Source organism: Larimichthys crocea, chromosome XV, assembly GCF_000972845.2.
Source record: "Larimichthys crocea isolate SSNF chromosome XV, L_crocea_2.0, whole genome shotgun sequence".
Lineage (NCBI taxonomy): Eukaryota > Metazoa > Chordata > Actinopteri > Sciaenidae > Larimichthys > Larimichthys crocea.
Genome location: NC_040025.1, coordinates 15511912 through 15537651, shown reverse-complemented (window position 1 = coordinate 15537651; position 25740 = coordinate 15511912). Strand labels below are relative to the sequence as shown.

At 40.3% G+C, this 25740-nt stretch overlaps 1 long non-coding RNA gene across 1 annotated transcript in view; it reads left to right on the top strand.

The window, feature by feature from the left end:
* LOC113747696 (uncharacterized) overlaps positions 1-25740 on the top strand; it is a 120031-nt gene that overhangs the window by 93052 nt on the left and 1239 nt on the right. The gene's annotated exons all lie outside the window — the stretch shown is intronic.

Genomic DNA, 25740 nt, shown 5'->3' with positions numbered 1-25740 from the left:
TGCAACCATAGTCCTAGAAACACATCAGGTTTTCTATAGATTCTATAGAGACTCTCTAATACAGTGTCTGTTTGTGCATGTGAAAGGGTACAGTATGTGCTGCCTTTGTCTCAAGATGAACAGATGGAAGAAAATTGCAAAACCGTTGAAGTTGTTTCTCCTATAGATAATGAATGTTAAGGGCAGGGGAAGAGGACGGCTTTGTCACCTTTCTTTGCCATCAGCCTCAGTGCCAGATGCTGTTCGAATACTTCCTGTCGCGTGAAGTCTGTCTAAAACAGACGATGCACATACATATTTTAACTTCTGCTGTACTTCATATGTGTCCCAGGGCTGTGACTCAGCCTTGCATAACCCGGTTCCTGACAGTGGGGGTGTTCACTATGACTGTACATAGCGCTAGAAGCTTCGATATATATCATTTACCTCTTCGCTAGTCCCTAGTGAATTCACATAAAGCCTGAATCCATGTTTAGACTCTTGAAAAAGCGTACAATACAATCTGTGGAGGTACCATGGTTACTTGTTTCTTCAAGTGAAATCAAGCATGCATCAAATAAATCAAATAAAGGAAAATTAAGCAATGCTTTCCTAAAAAAAACATTAGCAGACCTGAAAACAGACATGACATGAGTTGGCACGCTGTTGAACTTCTGGTTGACAGGTTGAACCTAGTCTTAACTGTTCCAGACCATAGTCTAGAAACACAGGGAGATGTTTTCCTCCAAATCTGATACCAACTTTGGGGTTAACTCCCTTTCACTTCTTCCCAGCAGTCGGGAAGTAACACTGTTTGTCTTGAGATGGCATAGCTTTTTTTTTTTACCATGACCTGCAGCCTACACTGTACATTTGTTGCTGACTAAACCTCTACTGCTAACTTGCTTACACACACATTTTACTTGCTCGTTGCTCCTGCTTGGCTGTGGCTCACTCACTCTCACTTCACAACACACACACACACACACACCAAGAACACACCTTACGCACAACCCTATTCCCCAAGGGAGCTGCGGTGCTCTTATAATACCAGCTAGGCAGCTGGACTTGAGAGATCACACAAGAAACAGTCTTGCCAGGTTTCAAGCTATGTGCTTGTGTCCAAACACAGTGGTTACGGACCAATCAGGGTCCCATGGGCAAGAAGGCTGCTAAGGAGGTTAGAAAAGATTATATTTACGTCTGAAAATATAAACTGGAGTGGAGCGGTTTTATGAGGTATAATTTTTGTCCCACTTTAGAGGTTATGTTGTATCATAACATCTAATCTAACACAACAAATCTGTTTGAGATGGCTGTATCCGGGAAGATGGATGGCTGAACGGAAAAGTAAACACCCAGAGGCAGATCAGTTACGATGACATTACGCATTGAAAAACTAGCAATCACGTTACAAAATATGTGATGTGATAGGACAGGAAATGTTTAGTTAGCCAACATGGCATTAGCTTGACCTGCTGTAATCATCTGTGCATCATCACCAATGGCATGCAATGTTTGTTTTGTCAAACACATCACAAAGTTAGTGCAGCAAGTGTCGGAAAAACATATAATAAAAACTCAAAAGGCATCATGTATGAAAGTAGCAATCAAGCAGCCGTGAGAGTGATCACATTTAAATTTTCTTCATAATCATTCACAGTGTTTTCCAGCAGGGAGATATTGAGATATGTTTCTCATTTCATTAGTATGCCAACTTGTTTGTCTACATTTAAATGCATACAACTGCACCTGCATCTAATGTATGTAACACAATATGACAAGGTTTGTAACTTAACAGAGCAAGATTGTCTGAGTCTGTGCATTACAGTTATTTTTCTACATTCGATTATCTTTATTATTGTTTTATTAGTGGGAGAAATACTTATTATTCGTAGTTATTCGTAATTTAGTAATTTACGCTACTTTGATTTCTTTCCATAGAACATGACATTCATGTTGTTTGTCTCAATGACATATTTGAAGAAGTGGCCAGAGTTCAGTATCTTTCAATTTTAACTAAGGACGACGCCTGATGCATTGTTTAAATAAATCTTTTTAACGGGGAAAGCGACCTTTTAAAGTCCTTTCAGAATCGTGGCTGATAACAGGGTGCTAAAAGGTTGACCCAATAAAGAGTTAGTTATCTAAGGCAGACAGATGACTTGCAAAAACAATGCTGATGACTGGGAGAAACAATTATACACACACATGCACACACACACACCTATACACACACATGCACACACACAGTATTGCACACACAGCAGGGTCTAAAGAAAATACTGTAGCTGCACTCTGGGAAAAAAGACGTTCTCAAAGCACATTACCATTTTACATTTTGGGCATTTAGCTGAGGCTCATATCATGACTCACTTGAGACAAACACAGAGACTAGAAGCTGTGAGATTGTGAACTCGGGTCATGCAGCTTGATTTAGCACCGTTATGCTGAACCGAAATGTTGTTGCTTTTTTCACCTTGTCCTCTAAACCCCTGCCTTTAATGATCTCATAAGTCTCCCAATACATATTTACTGTAGTATCTTCTATGCGCGTTTGCACGCGCATGTGTGTGCACGCATGTCTGTTTGTCTGACACCATGCTGATGCACGCTGCTCTTATGAGGCTTTTGAGTTACACCCTTTAATAAGAAGGTGTTGTGGGAATTTTCGCCGTCTTGGCTCCTCTCCAGAATTATAAGCCCATCCTTGGAGGCTGTGCAGTGATAAAGTTGTCAGCTGAATATTACCCACCCAGAGAGAATTTACTCCCTTTTGTAAGTGTGTGTGTGTGTGTGTGTATTTGTGCCATGTGGCTTGGTCATGACATTTACGTTGGCTATTATTGCCACACGAAGACCTGCTGACTGACAGACGTTAATTGCACTTTTTAATTGAAATTTTTTTTTCTTTTAACCTTCTCTCTGGTTAACAGCATTCAAGAGATGTCTGTGCTCTGGTAATACTCCCTACCCACGCAAGCACATTTGAACAGATGCACTAATGCACCCTCCATGACCCACATTTTACCCCACATTTCCACCATTCTTCCCCAGAGACTTGCTTTCTCGGTGGGGAAAGTTCCAGGTTTAACTCCCTTGTTCTCCCTGGATGTCTGGACCGCTCAATAGTGGTAAAACTGTTAATGATGGATGCTTACCACATAAAAGCTGTGCGTGTGTGTGTGTGTGTGTGGTTCCAAAGCTGAAGTCTTTTATGGGGAGCTTAGTAAGGTGGTATATGGAGTATTTTAACTGCAGGCTGAGTCTCTCCGCTGCATGTGGATCGGAGTTTATGACGATTATAATAATATAACAGTTACAGTAATAGCATGTGGTAGATTAATAAGCAATAAAAAGCCTGAAAGAGTGTGAATACATTTAGAGCTGTCTTTTTTTTTTTTTGTAATTATTCCACAGGTTTCTAAGGCCAACTTGGGTGTATAGTGCCTCTCCTCTCTTCTCTTCTCCCTCTTTAAACTGGGATGAGGACAAAATATCATTAGAGGAGTTTAGCTTGGTCTCCTCTTGCAGTTACACTATAGCACTGTGTCCTGTGACTTGCACTTTAGCAGTCAAAAGAAAAAATAGGAATCATGTCATTGCAATTTAACACAGACATGTGTTGCCTGTGATAGATTTTTCATGCTGCCAGTCCACAGCTGCCTGAGATCGGAGCTTACCCTCCTCTGAATGCAGATTACTAATGGGACAGAATGAGACAGACAGCAAGAAAGTCAAGGAGAGAGAGAAGTCTTCCTCATCTTCCCCAGAGAAACTCAGTTCATACGCTATTCTCCTTGGAACGCCTTGGGGGACGCTGGGAGTTGGAGGCACTTGAGTTGCCTGACTGTAGTTCTTTAGCTAAATTGAGCTCCAGCTGAATTCCCAGTAGATTAGCCCAAAACAGCAGCCTGACTGGCAGCTCACAAACGTCGCCCGCTGTCACTTCAGTGCCCACAGTATAATACAGCAAAGTCCCTCAAAGCTTTCATTGCAGTAGTGAGACATTATTAATGGCTCATCAGCCTTCTAACACATAATAGTGTTGACATGAAGATGGACTTTGACTAAAATTTTGCCTGACAGCGTGTCTAAATATGTGGGAGATGGTAAGAGAGGGAGAGAGGGGGAAGAGAGTGAGGGGGAGAGGGTGATGCTATTAAACTGTTTCAGAGACCTTTTTACTGAGAAAAAAGGTAGAAGATCAGGCTGATTTTTAGAGTGAGCTCTGAGGCTTTATTGCAGGGATGTGCAATTTGATGTATCATGCAGGGGATCGATTGTCATTTTCTGTATCGCTGTACGAGCTTCTTAGCAACGTTAAAGTAATTTCGAAACTACATGGAATAATATTCTACATGGAACCACTCATAACACATTAAAGACTGAAACTTTTAATCTACATCTAAGTTTGGAAGGAGTTACTCTGCCGTTGATGAAGTATAACACATGGAAATCCAGTGTGGCACTAACCACATTTTTGAACATGTAAGCACGGCGACAGCTGGAAAACAACAGGGAAATCCGATTACTGTGACAACACAATTTGTTTCATGCCTCGTGCCTTTGTATGTTATTAACTGTTGTTATGAATTAGTAACCAACTGAAGCAAAAAATGATGCAAAGCCACAACTGCAACATTGGAGGATCTCTTAACATCCAACAAATATTCAACTCATTCACCTGAATATTTTAAGAGACAACAGCAGCGTAGACATACTACTGTTGAGGTACAATATAATACCTATATCATCATACCTGCCTGCCACTTCACATAGTTGGATCCATTTCTCTCTACACTCCAAGTTTGTACCAATCCCTGGGCAAGTCCATAACCACATGCTAATATATGCTAATCCACTCTGAATTTACATGCCACTTTTAGCCAATGAGCTCAGCTAGAACAAAAGGCTGTAGGTAACCTTTCTCTTGTCACTCAGCCACTGCAGCTCAGGATAAAAGTCTTTTTAGAGAAGATGATGTGTGCAGAGACACATTCAGCCTTCAGAACAGCTCCTGCTGTGCACTCTTGATTTTTCCAGCACACCCCCTAAATATATAAAAGTAAGAAAATCCTCGGTGAGACTTCAGAGCAGGTAAAGAGTGAGGACTATCTGTTTTTTTTTTTTATATCTGTGTGCATTTCAATGGTGCTTAAGCCAATGAAACAATCCTCAATTTCATGTCTCCAAAGCAGGACTTTTTCCCTTTGTACACTAAATTTGGGCATATTCACCAGAGCCAAGTGTTCCTGCACCACTAGACTTTTCCTTTACCCCTCTCTGTGAGGCTGAGGCTGAGTGTGAAAAGCCTGGTTAACCTCAGTCAGGGCCTTGGGGGATACTAGAGTGCTGTATGCTACATGTCAGAGGCTTAATGATGGCTCACAGTCAACTCCACCTCAGCTCCACCTCACTCAGTGTGAATGTGCATGGAGTGTGAGCGTGGGCTCACGTGTGTGTGTGTTTGTGTGAGAGAGCGGTGGTGTGATTATACATCTGAATGTGCCTCTGTGTGTGTTTCTAAGATCAAGGGTTAACTACATAGGGCATGATGTCAAAGGCAGGTCTTTGGTAGGTGAAAACACTGGCAGCTCTATGCAGCAGTTACCATGGAGACAGCATTGCTAATTCTTGTCTGTTTCTCAACAGCTCTGGCACAGTTATCAATGTTATCTCCATTGATTTGGTCCCTTTCTGCTGTTCAATTGAAAAGCATTTTAGATTTAAAGACAGCGTCTCTCATCTCAGTTGTATCATGTTGATCATTGATCTTCAGCTTTGTAGCAGAAATGTCATGAATCCGTTGGATCAATTTCAGAGTTTCAGATATATTCAAGCTCATAATTTAAATCAGAATTGCTTCTTGCTCCCATAGTAGCTCCTGCTACTGCTGCAAATATATAGAAGTTTAACTGGCATTGTTACAGTCAATCTTTGTCAGCAAATATTGTCAAATATCTTTTAACCAAGTGCCCAAATTCCCTTTGCCGATTTGTCTGAAACATGTTTATTGCCGAGTAGATTTTCACATAAAAGGAATTTGCCTCTGTGTTTTGGTGCAGGAGAGTGTGTAACTTATTTTGTTAAGTAAACTAAAGTCAAGAATCATAATCATAAACTAGAAATTTATAAAAGTGCAAAAATCTATGCAAACATGTGATTAGACACAAATTTACCCAGGGTAGCGCAATGTGTCACTAAGACACGTTCTGTCTGTAGACACAATGAGTCTTTACTTTACATGATTTCTGATCAGTATCTCTGAATTACTTGTGCAGTGCTGCCAAGTTTCTGTCCCTGAGAGCTACAAAGATAGGATATAGGCACAGTTCATTTTCTCTCTTATGAAAAGTACTGAGATTCCTACGAATACTAGACAAGAAACTCATTAAAAGTGGTCATTGGAAGTAGCAATCTTTTAAATTGAGCAGGCCGGAAAAGCTGTCAGAACCACCAAAATATTTTCTTATCTAAATTGAAGTACTCAAAGCTCAGCAAGACATGCTTTTAGATATTAGAGCTGTGAAATGACAAACGCAGCACCTTTCATCTGATATTTAATTTGATTTGTAAGCTGTTTCTTTACTCAGATCTCTAATTTCTATCAAAGGAAACAGAACTGAATAAAAGTGATGATTTGAGGACTCATCTTTTTCTGCACAGAAAATAGGATCTTTGGATGGTTGTGCACATTCCGTGCTGTTTGTACAATTGCGTTGTCAGATCACATTGACAGATTAATCCAAAGAAAGTACTTTGTTATGGTGACAAGCTACAGTTAAACTGATTAGAGGTGGTTTCTAGCATGCACATATATTTAAACGGCTGATTAAAATACAGTATGAGTCATCATGGACATTATAAACACACAGAGTGTTGATGATACTTAGTATGAGGGTACATTTTAACAGACAAGTAACACCACCTGAATTATGTTTTTTATCAACCTAATTAGGAAAGTTTTTAATTACTGTACCTGCCAAGTTACATAATGGTTATACATAATGTATACATATGTCATTTGTTTGTTTACCGTGTTAGCCAGCAGCAACTAAAGCAATCCTTGTTAAATATTGAGAAATTATGTGTTTACACATTACACTTTGCCTGACCTTAACCAGAGTATGCACAGTAGCCTCATGCAGTACTTGGGTTACAAATCCCAGGATTCAGTATCAAAGTCTTTGTTCACCACCAATCACCTTGACTCTTGTCTCTAGTTCCATCACTTCCGCCATTAAAAATTGAGAAAATAGCCACTGAGCATTTCCACTGGAACACATTTAGCAGAAGAAGTGTAAGTATAAGATCCTGGATCTGGAGTCCTTGGCCTATCTCTCAAAAATCAAGTTCGAACAAATTTGAAAAGACACACAATTCTTTCCAATAAATTCAAACACGTCACTACAATTATTACCCACTTACGAACAAATGTTAGCACTTCGAGTAAAAAGTTACAGTCCTAGTCTTTCGTCCTTTTTGCGGAAGGTGTAGATGAGGTCTCTGTGAGAATAGTAACACAGACAATGAAAAAGCCATTGAAATGAAAAGCAGACCAAAACCAATGACAGCTGGGTCAAGTCAGATTGTATTTATATAGCCCAGTATCACAAATCACAAAGTTGTCTCAAGGCATGTACAGCATACAACAGCCTCAAACCTTCAGGAGCTGTGCAAAAAAGATTCATGCAGTGGTTGGATCTATGAGATGATGGAGTTGGTGGTAAGAGGAGAGATATTGTTCACAGATCAAACAAACAATCAAAGTCCTGGACAAATAAAAAAAATGATGATGACTTGATGAAAAGTCAGGATTTATTTTCTGTGCACTGTCCCAAATGTCATTGCCATGATTATTTGTTAAGAAATGTGACTTAAAACCAAAAAAATCAACTAAAGGAAGAGTAAAGTCAGCAGTTCATCCTTGGGGGACTGTAAATGTCTTTACAAAACGTAATGGCACTTCAGATAATTGTCATTGCAATATCTCAGTCTGGACCAAAGTGCTGAACAAACCACCTGACAAACTGTCATTTCCACCCTTAAAGCCATGAAACTATGATGGCTGCTTAAACTGTTTCAGTGAAAGGAAGTTTAGGCAGAGTTAGCTTCAGACTTACTCAGCAGATCCCTGAACTTCAGGCTGTTGTATCAAGTGGAGCACTGGCACTGTCTTTGGTTAACACAGACCCAAAAGACTCGACTAATGGGTACAGAGAAGTCTCTGTATGTATTTTCTGTATAAGTGGATGTGTATATCAGCCTAGCAGTTGTGTTCTAGTATGAGATTCTCCAGGGCCAAATATCTGTGAAATTCTCTGGGGCCACACGTCGCACTCTCAAACACATACACAACCATTATACAACAGCCAACAAACAATTCTATTTGCCGTCCCCCAGACACAGCTTCCTTCATTGCAGCATTAAAGGGGAGAGATTATTTCCTCTTTTTCCAGGGAAATGGATTTTATATCAGTTGTGTGTTTGTAAATCAGGCCTCCATTTCCAAGAAAGCAGGGGGTATTACTCTTATCTCCTTGACTGTATTTGTAAAAGCTCAACAATATAGGTTACTTCTCAGATTTCCTACCTGCCTGCTTTAGGAACATGTTTTTCCTGTTACAGCTGGTATATCTCTGATGGAATAAATCAATTAAAGTGCAAAGGCAGAATAAAGAAACATGAACGCACCGTGTTTCCTGCCACTTGTGAAAATAGATTTTTTTAACCTTGTTCCCAGATCTTTCATGATTGGTTATCAGTGTCTTTGAACCCAATCTCCCAACAGTAAAAAAGAAATACAGTATATGATTTGCATTTAGACAGATAAGTTACTGGAGGAAATTCACATCTCTCTACTGACTACGCTTCTGAATTAAGTTCAGTTTTGCATGCCTTCACGTGTTGTGGCAAGTTTAGAAATGCTGATCCCAGTTTGGTGATAATATGATAGCTGTGGGATGAAAGACCCGGGGCAGCTCAAACTTCACTTATCCTGATTTCTACCCAAGCACACCCACTGGGGCACAGTGAAGTTGGGCCCAGCCAACATTAAAGTTTCTTCCTGGTTCATCACAGACTTGTAAGGTACCACACTGACAAGAGGGGAGAGGGAAATACAGAGAGAGAGAGAGAGCAATCGCTGATGGAAATCGATGAAGATGACGAAGACTAAGGTAGTCTGATTGAAATCTGTGAGGCTTAAGTCATTTATGAGATCTGCAAAACCAAATGTGATTACCCATACCTCCCTGGACCTCCCTGGACCTCCCTCCCCACTCCCCGCTACTCCTTCTCTCTTTTCATTCTTCACTGGATCTGTCACTCAGCCCTGAAATATTCATGCCCGGCTCTGAAAAATGAATGCATCTGCCGAAAGGAGCACAAGTTGAAGAGAGAAGTTAGTCATTTCGCAAGATACTCTCTTATGATGAAAGTGACAGAGGGCTTTGAGTCAAGCTGTTGCTTCAGGAAATGTGGATGACGTGGCTTCTAAGCGGCAGGAGTGAGCGAGTGTGTCCGTATGCATAGTGTTGAATGTATATATGCGCACATGTGTAACATTTGCATGTGATGGCATGAGAAAATTATGGGAACATGCGTTTTTTTAAGCAAATTAGGCTCAAAGAATAGAGTCACAGCCTTCTAAGAGAATGAATGAATGGATGAATGACATCTAAAGATTTGCTGAGTCTGTATTATAACCACATTAATAATTGAGAGATGAGGTTCTGCCATATTTGACCTTGGGAGTCCTTTGGGTGAAACAGTTCACACACCACACTCACAGACAACAACAGGGTGAGACAGGGCGTGCTCGGATCAGTTCATTGTTATAATATTGAGAGGGTCTCTATTACTACTACTACTACCACTACTCTCTCTCTCTCTCTCTCTCTCTCTCTCTCTCTCTCTCTCTTTCTCTCTCCTTGTGTTTAATTGGCTGCAGAGTTTCTTGGCTCTCAGTCTCCACAAAGTACATTTTGTATTGATCCTCTTTCCTTGCCTTCACAGACTCTGCTTCCCATAGTTATCCCATCTACTGCTGGTGTCTCTATCAGTTGGTCTCACACACACATAAGCACACACACCCTGGAGAGCACAAACACTTAAATAGTGCCTCTTTATGAAGTCTTATGTTAAAACCTTCGGAAAATAAATTGGGCAGGAACTGTCACAGACGATCGTGTAGGTCTTTTCTTTTAGTCTTCAGTTTTGTCTAATCACTCTACTTTGCAATTTCATTGTAAAATCAAAAGTTGAAACAAACGAAGATTTCACATTTTCTTTCTGAAACAAATCCAAACAAAATCCTTTGATTTCATACAATCTTTAGAAGTATAATTTAGCAAATGAGAGTATAACTACTGCCATCACGTACTATAACGTATAGTGGGCAAGCAACCAAGTCGACAGTCAGGCAACATGACTGCAGTGGGTGAATCTTATGAAAATAAATTGAAAATGACTCAGCCAGTTAATAACAATGATCAAACTTTTAATGCAAAGAAAACATCACTGTTCATCAATTCTACATTTAAAAATCACATAATGGTTGAAAAATGTAACCTGTATGCTCCCAAAAAAATCTGTGTACTTTCTTAGTGAAAACTAAGAAAACTGAGAAATGTTTTTAGTTTTTATTCAAATTCTTTATCTTTTTACATAGTTTCTTCTTTTGTTCAATTCAAGTTGTAATTGCTGAAAATTACAAATCTAACTCATCTGTTATGCTTCATGCACATGTCAGTCTTAATTAGGGTAGTTTTTACAAGAAATGTACAATTTAAGAGGCAACTTTTCTGGCTGGAATGTGTAATAATTGTACCTTCTGTGTAGTATTCCAGAGTTGTATAGCCAGGTGAAAGTCCAATGAAAGAAAATGGTAATTTAGTGACTAGGTATGGCCATGAGTACTCTTATTTAGATCTGAGCAGCAAAGTAACATGCACTGCAAGCAATCTAACACCAAACTTGTGTATCACAGAACAACCAGTTTGATGATACCATTTGTGGATTAGGACAAGGAGGAAAAAAACTCATTTGCTAATGTTAGTGCTGTTGTGATGCTATCAGGGCAGAGAAGATCCACTGCCCCATTACAAAAATGGTGAGTTAAGATAGTGCAAAGTGCTGAACGAAATTAAGTTATTAGGTATAGCCTAGGGGCCACTGTGACTACAGATGAAAAAGGTAAAACAGCCACAAATTTTCTACCATCCAAACTTGGGAAATTATTGTAACATCTAAAAGTCCATGTAAAGTAAGAATAAATTTGTGTTCTGAGTTTGTCAGACCAAAGAAGAAAGTGTTATTAATCACCCAGCCGGATTTGAATAATTAAAAATATCCACATGTTTATGAAATTAGTTGTCAAAATCGGTTAAAAATGAGCAGTGTTCTCAGCTCCAGGACTGTGGGGGTGTGCTGAATGTGCTGAAGCCACACCCACTCGTGGGAGCAGTGAAAGTGACTGAAGCGTGTCAAATGAGTTCAGAAAATGACATGACTAACTTTGAAACACTCTGATTGAGATGAATTCATCTCTATCTCTCTGCTAGGGGTGCAGGGGTATGCTCAGGGTGGCCTCAGCGTGTCATCGAGCCACCCTTTAAGGACCGCCCAAAAAATCTGAAAACTGGTGGAAAACAGTTTTAACCTCTAACTCCACAGTTCAGTAATATATCACCGCCTTTCCACATGTTTTCAGCAATATATTTAATGTATTTTATGAGAAATCTCAGAATTGCCTTACATAGACTTTAATGTTTGTGGATATGTGTTAGTTTTAAATGTCATATAATTTCTATAGTCTGTGCAAAGCAGAAAGGTAGGATAACCTCCTCAGACTCTATTGCTAACTTATATCTTTTTTGGCGAGTATGTGTGAGTACTTCAATATTGAAACTACTCAACATCGCAACCCTACTAGTGACGTCAGCAGAAAAACACATTAGACACCTGTTAACATGGTAACAGTGCTATGAAAGAAATTTGCTGAAGATAGTTTCGCACCATCCCAAAAAGCAAAACTTACAAATTTTCAGAGAGGTCTGTCAGTCCTGTCTGAGTCACATAACTGGGTGGGGTTATCCATGAATAATACATACGCGCAAGGTTGTACACAACACAAAGCTGTACTGACACATAGCTGACTTGTGTACCAACATACTTACAACATCAACACATCTGGTACAAGATGTCAGTGTTGATATTCATGCTGTTTTGCGCACACACACACACACTGAAACACACATGCAGTTGTGCGGGGCGTCCCACAGGTAGCTAATGCAGAATAACATTGTTTCCAGCACGCTGGGCTATTAATCATGGATGAACTCCTGCATCACTGACAAATCAGCCTAATCTCACAAGGGAGGGTGTGAGTGTATATACACAGGCACATGGACATACACACCTAAACAGACACACATGCAAACATGCACACAAAAGAGTGTGTGCGGACATGCACATGCCCATACACACATGCATTTTATCAGTCTAATCTCATAGGAAAGAGCATGCTCTGACTGGCAAACAGAGAATTAATGCAGAGCAGGGGGCTCTCCTCCCCTCTCCCCACCCCCTCCTGTCTCAATCTTTACTTATCTGTCTCTCTCATGTCCTTCTCCTCCCCTCTTGTCTTCCCTCTCTCCTTTCCCCTCTCGCTCTTTTTGTTGAAAACAACAAAACAACATCTGCACCCAGTCTGCAGACAGGCTGTTGAAACACACGGGCAGCAGATTGATGGTCTCAGCGACAGTCCTTGTTGGATTTTTTTGTTGTTAGCGAATAGCTCTCTCACATTTAGTGTAATGACTATCAGAAAAACAGGTGTTTCTTCATTCAGCTCAGACACAGACACATTAATACACACATTTAATGACTAAGCAGACTAATGGCCTGGGGAACACGCCGGAGGAGGCTACACTGCAGCAGAGCAGTCAAATGTCCACTATGTCGGTGCAGGTTTGTGTTTGTGTGTTTATGAGTGTGTACATGGTCAGGAGAAGGAGGAACAAACGAGAGGTCTGCACACAGAGCACATGTTTTGCTAAATAAATAAAAATGTGCAGGCTGGACGAGTGAGTGGGAAAAAGGTTCAGCAGAAGGGGTTATTGCAAAGTGGTGAAGTGTAAACTTATTGTTATTCATGCTGGCTGTGCGCACAAATATGTACACAAATTGTACGTCGGTGTGGATGAAAACACTTTCCAATGTGTACCTTTATCTATGCATTCATGAATCACAAACACCCCTTTGACTTCTAAAGCTTCCTTCAGCTGTGTCTTAAACACTTGCATATCTCACAGCCCTGTTGGACCACACAATGACATCCTGTCCCCTCAACGCCCACCTCTGTTCCATTCCCTTTTCCCTAGGCCCTCTGACTGGCTGCTTTGTACTGCGACAGATATACAGCTCCTGGCTGCCCTACAGGGCTCTGGGGAAATGAGATACAAATGCCACGGTATCTGCGGTATCACTGCTCAAAACCAGTGCTGTAGCCCCTGGCAATAAAACAGCAGCTACGACACCGACACCACAGTGGTTTGGATAAAACAACAAACCAAGATGATTCTGAACATACAGCAGAAATGAAGGCAGTGCTTGTATTCTAACGCTCTCATTTAACCTGCTACGATGTGTTTAACTTCCTCTGCCCTCGAGGCTAATCTGTAAGTTTATTTCTTTGGTACAATTAGGAGGTTAAGCTTCAAAGCATTGTATGAGTCATTATGAATGCAGGGCATGTCTTCCTTTCACTGCTTGTCATGTAGCGTAAATAGGCTTTTAATCTCTGATCCAAACATGGAAGACACACAAATGTTCTTACATCACTGTATATCTAACACAGTGTATCTATGTATCCTTTAATTTGCCTGGCTAATGCAGCACTCTAGCATAGTGATAAGAGAGTGTAATCTTCTTAGGTGTGGCGAAAGCTTAATCAATATTAACATATTCCTCAGCTCCCTCTCCATTGAATAATTGATATCCCCACACAGTCTTGCTGAGAATGAAATAAGATGTAGGAGTATTAAAATAACTTCCCCAAGATAAAAGAAAATTGATTAAAAAAAGATGGCTGAAAATTAAAGAGAAGGAAAGGGAGCCTAAGGGATTGGACTTTGCATACAAATGAAGAAAAGGGGTTGAGGGGGGTGGAGAAAAAAAGGAACTTTAGGGAAGTTATGAGCCCATTTATCTAACTCCAGTCATTGCACACTCGGCCGGCTGGGTTTTTACCGAACCAATCAAAGCGGTTAATCTGGGAGATCCGCTGTAACCTCACCAATCCCTGACCTCCTTGTAAAACATGTAGTTATTAATCAATGGTTGCTCATCTGTAATTTCCGCATGATTACCTCTTCATTAAAACTTACAGCGGCGACATCTCAGAGTTCACCTGACAGGCTACTGCCCTGTTCCCAACATCCTAAACATTCTTCAGGCCTAACAGACCGCGCCTGAAGGCAGGCTCTGGCCGACCCGGGCAATAATTTCCCAGCAAGAATGATAATTAGAATTAATTAAAGTTTTTAAAACTTATTTCCACAAGGTCTTCTAGTGCAACAGATGTATTTAAAGTTATGCCAGCTAGCCATAAATTGCTAAATTACTTAAAAGTAAAAAATAAATAAATAATGCATTTAAGTCCCTGGCCTGGCGACTATAAGCTCATCCTCCTACAGCTGCAGGGACGACACAGGGAAGGATTTTCAAGATGGATGCAGTGAGAGGATCAGGGTTAAGAGGAATCATGCATTTGGACCACCTCGGTGCTATCAGATCACTGCTGACACCTCACCTACCACCCCTGGGGCTTTAGCACTGATCACAAGTTGAGAGTGAGAAGGCAGACAGATGCCTGTGAGTTTGTGTTTGTGTGTATATGTTTGTGCGCATGACCGCAGTTTGTGTGAGAGGCGGAAAGGAGGACAGAAACTTCTTCAGCTGTCAGCAGACAGGGACAAATTCAGCCCATCTCAAGGTTGCTGCTCTCACATAGGCGACATATGAAGGACAAATGTTTGTGAAGTGTTGAGCGGCACGTCTGACAGCTGTGTTCAATCAGCGAAGGAAAAACTGATGGGTGAAAATGAGATGTCAACAAGATGAGGATGAGGCCAATATGGAACAAAAATAAAAGAAGCAACTAACCCGCATATAGCACTACAGGGTACAAAATTATCTCCCACTCACAACAACCCATCACTGCACATAAGTTGATTGACCATGTTTATACAATGTATAACCACTAATAATTGTGTCACTTTGAGAGCCCGAACGATATACAGGGACTGTCAATATTAGCCTATCAGAGAATATTGGTAGCGCTATCACTAGCTAAAAATAAATTCACTGTATCGGCCATTCTATCAGTAATCAGTGAACCTTTCAACTTTAAAATCTATATTGGTATCACTGACAGTATAAAGAATGGACAGCATATCTGTGACGTCACCCACGGGATTCTGAAGAGACATTTTGAAGCAGTCCTGACTCTGCCAGCTCCTGGTTTATCTAAAAATCGTCAAAGACGTGGATTGTCAGGAGACATGAGTTAGGCTGAATGACACCTGGGTGGTCATACATGCCACCTGTCAATCAAAGCAGCCACACTGTATATTGTAAATAACCTTAAGCCTTATAATGATTTGAACAGGTACATTCTATAGAAATTCAGACTCATACAGTTGTCATGAAAACTGTTTTTGTACCAGGCTGTAAACATGTTTATTGGTGCTGTGTTGGACATTTTAATATGGGGGCTTATAGAGGTTGACTTGTTCTGTAGCCCGCCTGAAGCGGCCAATCGAGGAACTCCAGTTTTTGGTTTCCCCATTGATCGGTATCAACCGCAAAAATCCCATATTGATCTGACTTTAGATCTTTGATAGACTCTTGCTGTCGCTATGGTTACATTTACTATATCAATCTACTTACTCGACATGATTACCTCTGAGGAGAATTTTGCACTAGTAGGGTGGAAGTACAGAAAAAATACATTTTACAGAGATAAGAGGGTGAAGAGAGATTGACTTTTCTATGACAGAAAATCAAGAGTTTGTCCCAGGTACTCCAAAAACAGGACAGTTGAAAAATGTCTGGTACATTTTTTCAGTTTACCAACCATCGGCACATAGACCAAAAAGTAAATGTTGGACCTGTGTATGATATAAATACACAGGAGGGAAAGAGTACTGCTCTATGTGTCCTCTATAGAAAATAATTACATGTCGGATATGATGACTTGAGAGTGAAACGAGACAAGTAGGTGTACAGTACAAGAGCTGATTGTCTGTCTCTTGAGCATATATGTGTGTGTGTGTGCGTGCGTGTTAAACTGGTCTTTCATTCATTCGGCACTGTATCAGATACCCTCCATCTCCATTTGACAGGCAGCTGACGTGCAGTGAGGTGAGATAGCAGCTTCGATCAATGTCTTCGATCTACACACACTGACAGTTACTAACACACTCGCGGACCTATCCTTCTTGATTAACTGTTTTTTTTTTTACAAGACAAAAATTTACAATTAAAATCAAACTGTCTATCCCCCCCTCCCATCTTACACTGCATCAACCATCTGTCACAATTAATGTTTAGGAGATTCGCTCTACACGCATCCTTTAGTTTTTGAAAAGCTATGATAGTTAGCCATAATGATAACTTATGACAAAGCTATTAAAAAGGACTAAAATCTTTTTCATAGCCCGGTTTATTGTTATTCTTTTAATAGCTGGCATTAAAATGTTGAATTCATGGGGAGAAAAATGGCAAATTGCAGTCGTTTGTACCCCTGACTAATCAAACTTGAACCTGTTAACTGTCTCTTCTAATTACACTGCATCGATATACAGACTGACTTTACTATCTGCTTGTCTGAGAGACTGGTTGTTGTATTAACGCAACACACTTGCAGCAGGCTGACACAATTTTCTTTCTAATTTTTCTGTCAACCTCTGTTCAGGTAAATTATGGGTAAATGTGTGAATTTTGTGTCTGATGTGTGTGGAATCTGCCTTGTCCTTTTCTCACTCCCTCTCTGTCCTTTCCCTTTTCACTCTCTGTTCTTTTTCCTCCCCCCCCGCTCTGGCTCTGCTGCCCTGGGCCCCTGTCAGCTGAAACAAATAGCCATGTCTCAAACAACCACGGTGCTGGGCAGGTGTCAGTCAGGCTGCAGAGCGCAGAGATTGATCATGGTTGGGTACAAAGTCAATACAAACGAAATTAACATACTCTTTTCACTGGCAATATACGAGCATGTAATGTTCATGCAGTACATTGGTTGTTCACTTTTCTATCCAGTAGTTTATCTATCCAGTATGACAGTCAATTTGGGATCTGCAATGACATATTGCAGTAATTTTGAGTGGGTCCACACTCTATATACTATATATTTCATCACAATTCATTAAATTCAGAATTGGTACAAGATTGGCGCATACTAAACTATTAGAGATTCAAATGCACAGTGTTCCCACCACTGATTATACCAACTTGTCCTAGTTTTGAGATGATGAGGGACAAAACCAGATTTGTGATTGCTGCAAGGGGTTAACAGAAGTCCCGATCGATAAATCATGAATCTGATGTTGTGATTTCAAAAGATGTAAACATCTCCTAGTGTGGTATCTATGCAAATAACCTCATTGTTTGATGAGATCCAGCCAAACCTATATCTGTGTTTCCTTGGAAACTTCAGAAAACTTCCCCTTGTGAGGTTCCTATGGCTACAGCCCACAAGAATGGTGTTGGCTAATGTTGTTCCTGTCAATGCGTGAATCAGACCCAGTTTACAGCCAGACACCGGTTTTGGCTTATCTGCCTTCTGGCCTCACAAGTAGAGCAGTATTCGGTCAGCCATTTTTGCTCACATTCTCAATTTCTCACTGTCACTTTCTCTGTGTTTTTTTTTTTTTTCTGCTTGACTGAAGCATACAGCACTGACCACTTTGATATGATTTGATCTACGGCTTCAACTCATGATTGATAGTTTAGCTATCTCCTTATTTGATTAATCAATTACTTTGTTTAGAAAATGTTCCAGATTAAAAGAAGAAATCATTCCAGATGAAGAAAACAGTTTGCACACACGGTAGGATAGATATTGGCTGAGGACAGTGCTGTTGTGTTCCTGATAATGGGATTCCTGGCACATAGCACAAAAAATGCATGCATGTATACACTTAGACACAAATGTATAACATATTAAAAATATAAAAATAAAAAATAATCAGATCTCAAAGTTTAGATTTGTTTTGTCATGTCATGGTATTCAATAATTCAGTCATATGGAGAATATAAATCCCATATGCAGCATGAGAAGCTGAAACCAATGCATGTTTAGCATTTTTTGCTTGATGAATGACTTGTTGTAGATACATATTTCACACATTTTTGATTGATAAATTAACTTTTCACAAGCATTCATTTGATCAAATGTTTCACTGACATTTACATAACCAACATGACAGCAGAAAATTAATCACAACTAAATGAAATAGTACAATAAAAAGGAGAGACATGAGTTGTTTCACCCATGAGGCGGGGGGATTGAGAAAACCTTTTCATGTCAGCACAGAAAGTGACAGATCAGCAGTCAAAACAACCTCAAATGTAAAGAGCTGCTGTGCATAACAACATAACTCGGCATCTAAAGTGTGGCAATATTATGGATACGTAAAGCTCTGTTTGGCCACAAGGTGCATGATACAGTACCAGACAGGGTGAGGCTAATATCACTTGTCGGCCACAAATAGATAAGTGTGTGATGTGTGCTGTTAATGAAGCAGAAAACCTGTGATAACAAAGATGGGAAATATATATAAATAAATAAATGATGAATAATTAGAAGTTAATCACCTGAAGCAGCACCATCTGATTATACACGCAGAGTGCAATCGCTTACACTTACACCAGAAATTAAACATATCCCCAGGAACAGGTAGCTGTTTGTTAGACAAACACACCCACTGAAAACTGTAATAGTATGGTATATAGTGGGACAGTATTCGCTTAAGTAGTGTAGGATCAGAATGAGAAGTACACCCTGGACAAGTCGCCAGCTTATCACAGGGCACATAGAGACACACAACCATTCACACCTACGGCCAATTTAGAGTCACAGATTAACCTATTAAGAGCATGTCTTTGGACTGTGGGAGGAAGGTGAAGTACCTGGAGAGAACCCACGCAGACAGGTGGAGAACATGCAAACTCCACATGGAAAGGCCTCGGCTGAGGTTTGAACTAAGACCCTTTTGCTGTGAGGGGACAGTCCTAACCACTGAACCCCCCGGATCAATATATATTACTTTTATATTAAAAATAGATAATTATGGGGTGGTCGCTAGCGTAGTGGGCTGTGCAGGCGCCCCGTGTGTAGAGGCTACAGTCCTCGTTGCAGTCGGCCCCGGTTCAAATCCCGCATCGGACGACCCCTTACTGCGTGTCATCCCCCTCTCTCCCCCCTGCTTCCTGTCTTTCTTCAGCTGTCCTATCCATTAAAGGCATAAAAAAAATATACTTAAAAAAAAAAGAGAATTATTATATATTATTATAATTATTTTTGCCATATTCTTAAGCCCTATATACATGTAGTTATTGCCTGACATATATTCTGTTGTTGACCAGCAAGTCAATAAATTAGGCCAACTTATTTCTTGCAAACACACACATACACCAAATGCTCTTCTAACATAAGGTGAATAAAAATTTAAAGGAAACACCACAGAAACGCTGGGTTTCTCAGAGGTCCATTCTTGTCTTACAGATGCACAGTCCAACCCACATTGCAGCTATTTTCGATCGCCTGTTTTCTGCTCTTTTTAGTTGACATGCATTGGAGCTGACTTCTTCCATTAACATTCAGGAAAACATGGAAGGAGAACCTCATCTACCTCATCTAGTCCATCCAAGTGAGGGAGAAAGATAGACAGGTCGACAGACAGCAGGAAATGTTTGAAAGCACAGGAAATGCCACTAAAAACTATTTCCATCGTTAGACCCTCATCTTCAACGTCACTCACTGCCCTTCCCACGCATACACTAAAACATTTATACCGCCATGCCTGTCTGCTGATGGTTCTCCATGTGAATTATTTACCAGTGGAAATGCAGGAACAATCTAATTGAAGAGAAGAGAACTTTATTGGAGATGAAACTCTGCTTCTTTTTTTTTCTTAAAAAAATAAATTCATATCATTTGATGCAGTTAGACTCTGTTGTCAGTGTCTGTTGTTTTGTATTCTCAAAGCTCGCTGTCTGCAGCTGTCTGCAATTACCACGACGTTAATGACTTCTCCTCTGTGAGTAACATATCGGAATGCTATCCTTAAATTTGTAGTTTCAGTAAATATGCGGCTGCTTCTCCGGTTGTTTGTGTCACTACCGCAGTCTGAAACCGTACGAGGCAAATGTTGTCTAACACAGTTAACATTTGTCCGATTAACACTGGTGTGCAATAAAAAAATTAAAAAGTATGAGATGTGTTGATTCTCACACCTCTGTAGATGACTTTTAAATCTTGTAATTTGACAAGCTCCCAGAAAGATTTCAAACAAGCTCTGTCTTTGTTATTTTGGAAGGATGGGTATGCAGCCAATCTAGACTTTTTTTTTGAAGGAAGGTTGAGATTTAACTGCTGATTTTTTCATGGACTTATTCAATTCATATTTCCACAATGGCAAATCAGTCATAAGAGAAACTGAAATGTGACAAAATTAAAAAAAATATTCTGGAATATTGCAGAAAACAGCCAGCAATGGTGGTTTATTAATAAAAAATAAGATGCTCAAAAAAAAACATATTTAACCAAACCAAATATCTGAATAAACATAGCGAGAGCTGGTTGCGCTTTATTATTTCCAGCACAGATGCTGCTTCACCATACTGCTGCCAGATCGTATTTCTCCCCCATCTGAGAGCCCAAATAGTGAAAACATAGAAATTGTAGGCTCATAGAGAAAAAAACTGATACATTAGGTAGTGGAATTACAGGTGATTGGTTAATTTGATGTGTACTTACTACTATGTATGGGGATAGTCCTGCAGCTAACAAGCACAAGCAAACATCTTCGCAAGACATCACACTTTTGTTGCTGACAGCACATTCCAGATTAAGAAAAAAAGAAAAAAAAATGTTTGCACATACTGCAATATAAATATTGGCTGGGGACATCACTGTTGTGTGCCTGATGATGAGATTCCCTGCACATAGCAAAAAAAAAAAAAAAAAAAAAAAAAAAGATATCTCGCTTACACTGTATTGCACGCGTACACACCATAGTTACACACACGTGAAGCTCTCCATCCTTTGAAGTGCTGCATCACTAGACTGTAATGGAATTCTATAGCTGACTGCTGACTGGAGGCTTTGGAGGGGGATGGATGGAGAAATGGATGGATGGAGAGAGAAATGAAAGGGGAGGTAGGTGGAAAGGTGGTAAAAATTGATTGAAGCAAAAAAGGTGGACTGTTTTTGTGTTCATACGTTTGAAGAATTGCGCCCCCTGCTTCCACAAGATTTTGCACGCCTGCACAAGTGTATGTGTCTATGAATACTCCTTGGGTGATGCCATCGATATTATGTGTGACACGCTGAGGTACAAAGGTTCATTTTCTTCTAATGCCTGTTTTGAAAACCCCACCTTGCTCACAGCTTCAAAAAGGCTCCCCAGGGTGAGGATGTAAGTGTATGCAACACATCCCAGCCTTCTTCCCGTCCTCCTTTTCAACCTACGTTTTAGCAGGGGACAAGAGTGTACTGTAAATTACCTTTTGATTCATCCCCTTTAATTATGCAAATAGACTTCATTATCTGCAGTGACTCTAAAGTGCTGTGGAATGTATTCATTAGTCTCCGTGTAGAGCTGTGAGAGTGTTCATTGAGGGCTACTCAAGTGTGTACAAATCTACATGTTACCTTTTTTTTTTATAGGTGCCAGTGAACAACATATTCAACAAGGTGTGTGTGTGTGTGCGCACCTGTTTTCATATAAAGAACAACTGTGTTCTTCAGATTTAACTCTTAGTGTCACAGAAAAAATGTTTTAAGATTCCGATGTGACATAATTACAAGTTAAATGAATCATGTGGGTGGAGTATAATTACAGTTCAGTAGAGCTGGAGAGGATGAGCAAACAACCCACCCACACCTTCCTCACCTGTGTTGTTAGGTCAGGAGGACATGGAGGAAGGACAAAGGAACAAACCCCCAGTCCATTATTAGGAAATCTAAACAAAAACCGAGTTTCCACACACACATCTGACCCACGATATATATTTTTGCTAGTTACTATGACTACCACTCTATTCCACATGGGGAAAATGTGGAACATCTCACCATTCACAGATGTTGGGGGGCCTCCAGATGGTATATCTGTTTCTTCTATTTTTGAGGTGGCACATTAGCTTTGGTGTTAATAAGCTGACTTAGAGCAAAGGCTGCATGCGTCTGTCTGCGTCTTTCGTTAATTCACTCAATAAATACTGTGTCACTGACAAACACAGACATGTTCTTTGCTTGGGCCTATGTTTAGAACAGAAACTCTCCTGAGTTTTGGACCCAGCACAGACTGTATGTGACTGTAATTATGCAAAAGCCGTCATTAACTTAATAAACATTGTGTGTAAACAACAGCACAAAGACGCAGATTCCTGCTTCCTCCGCTTCTTTTCTCTCTCGGTTCACTCTCTTTTTCACTCTATCCATTATTTCTCTCCCTATATCTCTCTCCAAATTTAACATAGGGGCCTTCTAGTCTTGATGAGCGCGAATTTGAAAGAAGCGTCTGAAGTCAAGAGAAGAAAACATCCGCACTATCTCTGTAGTTGAATAAACAGCTGATGGCACAGCGAGGGAGCTGAATGGGTTTAATGAGTAGACTATGGTAGCGTGACCCAGATCTAGTTTCTAGACTGTCACTAAGCTCGCTACAAAAACCAAACTGACAATAATGATCATCAACAACACTTTTCATTTATTACAGTGGCAACAGTCATGGTCTCCATTCTCAAAATCAACCCAGATGAACTCTCATGTGTCTGCTGTGTGTGTGTGTGTGGAGATATCACTCTCAATCGGTGTCCCTGTCTCCCTCTAATCTCCTCTACTTCTCCTCATCCCCCTATCTCATCCATGTTCTGTAATGCTCTTATTTAACTTGGCATCATCCCACCCTCACGTCCTCAGTGCTCCACACTAAATGTCAACAACTGAATATTCATCACAACGCTGACACCCCTCCCCTCTGTTTCTCCAAATCTCATCCCAGACAGGGGAATTTTTCTCTCTCCCTCCACAGACTGATTAGCAGCAAATTTGAATATTACCAATTACCAATATTAGAGTAGTAATTTCCTGCATTATTCTGCTTCTCCACCCTCCTAATGATTCGAAGAGCTATTTCTCCTTGTTTACCTAATTTCAAGGTGTGCAGCGCATTTTCTGTAACAATAATTTATAATCGCTCTCAATAGTAATGGTAAAATAACAGCACAGATATTTCACATATGGATAGATTGTTGAAGAAAAAGGAACATTTTCCCATCTATGATCAACATGACCAGTTCTCTATCAAGCCTGCCATAATGGTAGCATCATAATTTATCACATAAGCTGGTGCAGCAAACTCAACTCCCAGCTGGGGATTTAGTGGTAACCTGCTGAGCTCTTCTGAGGAATACAGGACAAAGGCCTGTCTGTCAGACTTAATCTGAGAAGGAGACAGAAAAAGAGGCGTCCAAACTATGACACGCTTTATCAATATCGTTACGCTAAGTTTGAATGGTGTGTGTAACTACTGTATCCCTAAAGAATTATTCTTTTTCTGTTTATCAAAGAAGCATTTTCTTTCCAAATTAAAGACATGGCAGCTGCAAGAAAAGAAAAAATATGCAGGGTTTGTTCAATTTGCTAACAGTCACTGCAAAGAATGTAACAAAACATGAGTCCTTCAAGAGAGAGAAGATGGTCCGCTCAGTGCTAACCAGTGCAATTAATTGATGAGAGAAAGTCACAAGACCTTATTGATATAAAGCATAAATTGCTCAATCATTAAGGAGAGCCCAGCACTACATTTCAGATCTGTTTCCAACGTATGAACGCATTAGATGCTCCTGCCATGAACAATAGAATATTTTTAGCAAGGCTGCGTAGAGATTGTGGGTAAATTCAGGTTGCAACAATTAGTTCGCTGTCTGAATCTTATGAGTTTAGGTTTTGGTAGATATTAGTCCAAAGTGCGTTCAGTGAGAATGCAAACCAATCCAAAATACATGCAGTGAATGTTTTGAGCAGCTGGTTATCTAGGGTATTAAACTGGCTGAGTAACTCATTCACCAGCTGCATGGCCTACTTCTCATCTCAATAGTATGCAAAAACAATATTGCTGGATAAAAACCAAGCGGCAGCCTCTGTGGGTGTGAAGTGAAGCCAATGCAGGAAGTGCCAAAACTGCAGTTCCTTGAACGGCCACTTGAGGCTGGCCACAATTCATGTCAATCTTCATAAGCCCCTTTATTAAAACGCCCAACTTCACAGCAGAAAAAATAACATGTTTACAGCCCAGTATAAAAAAATATTATGGTTTCTTAAGCTAATTTCCCCATTCATGACAACTGTACTGAGGGTGAATTTGTTTTATATAAAACTCACCCTTTCAAATTATATAAAGGCTTAAAGTTATGCATTAAAGCATTGGCTTATTTGAGCAATCAGGCTTCATTCAGCTTGCCTCAGATTCACCCATGTTGAGCATCTTTGCTCATATTTTTAGATTAGTGGGGAGCCAGCAGGAAGCTGGACTGTCAAAATGGTGGCGGCCAGAGCAACCCGAAAATGGGTCTTCAGAAACCCGGTTGATGTCACGAGTATTACATCCATGTTTTATAGAGTCTATAATAAACACATGCCACTATGTTGACTAATGACAGTCAGAGGTGCATTCTGCAGGTGTAGGTAGGGTTCATATCAATGTCTTTATTTAGGTGACAGTTGCCTGTCCCTCGGACTTGAGCCATGCCTGACCACAATAAATGAAATGTGTGGGTTCACTTTGCAAAGCTATGTTTGTGTCTCCGTGGACAGAATGTGTCAACAGCCTGCTAGTGAGTCTAGATGTCATGAAAATGAAAAGACAACACATACAGATTAGCAGACACACACACACACACACGCACACACACATTATGCTGCAAGTATAGATGAGAGGTCATCTTATCTGTGAGTCATCAGTGCAACTTTAATCATTGTGACTCATTGCGTCTCATTGGGAATAAAAAAGGGAGCATGCACCTCCTTTCATACATCCCTTTGACACGAATGACAGTCAGGGTTTAGGTTATCTGTCTTTGTGTGTGTGTGTGTGTGTGTGTGTGTGTGTGTGTGTGTGTGTGTGTGTGTGTGTGTGTGTGTGTGTGTGGATATCAGGAAGTGTGTTTAAGGAAAGTGACAGGTTCAGACTGCCATGTAGAAAACCCTTTGGGCCTCTGTCGCTTATCAGTCCCACACACACACTCTTTCTTTCTTGCATGCTATCCACCTTGCACACAAAAAGACACACACCCTCAGCTGAATTATATGTCACGCTGATCTGTTGAGTTCATTTGTAACCTGCTCAGATCTGCTCCGTTCTCCAATTCTCATGACAGAAGCCATATTACTTTTAGCATCACAGGACTGCCCCTCCATTATTTCTGTCTATCCATTTCCCTCTCTGTTTCCTCATCATCCTCTCATGTCTG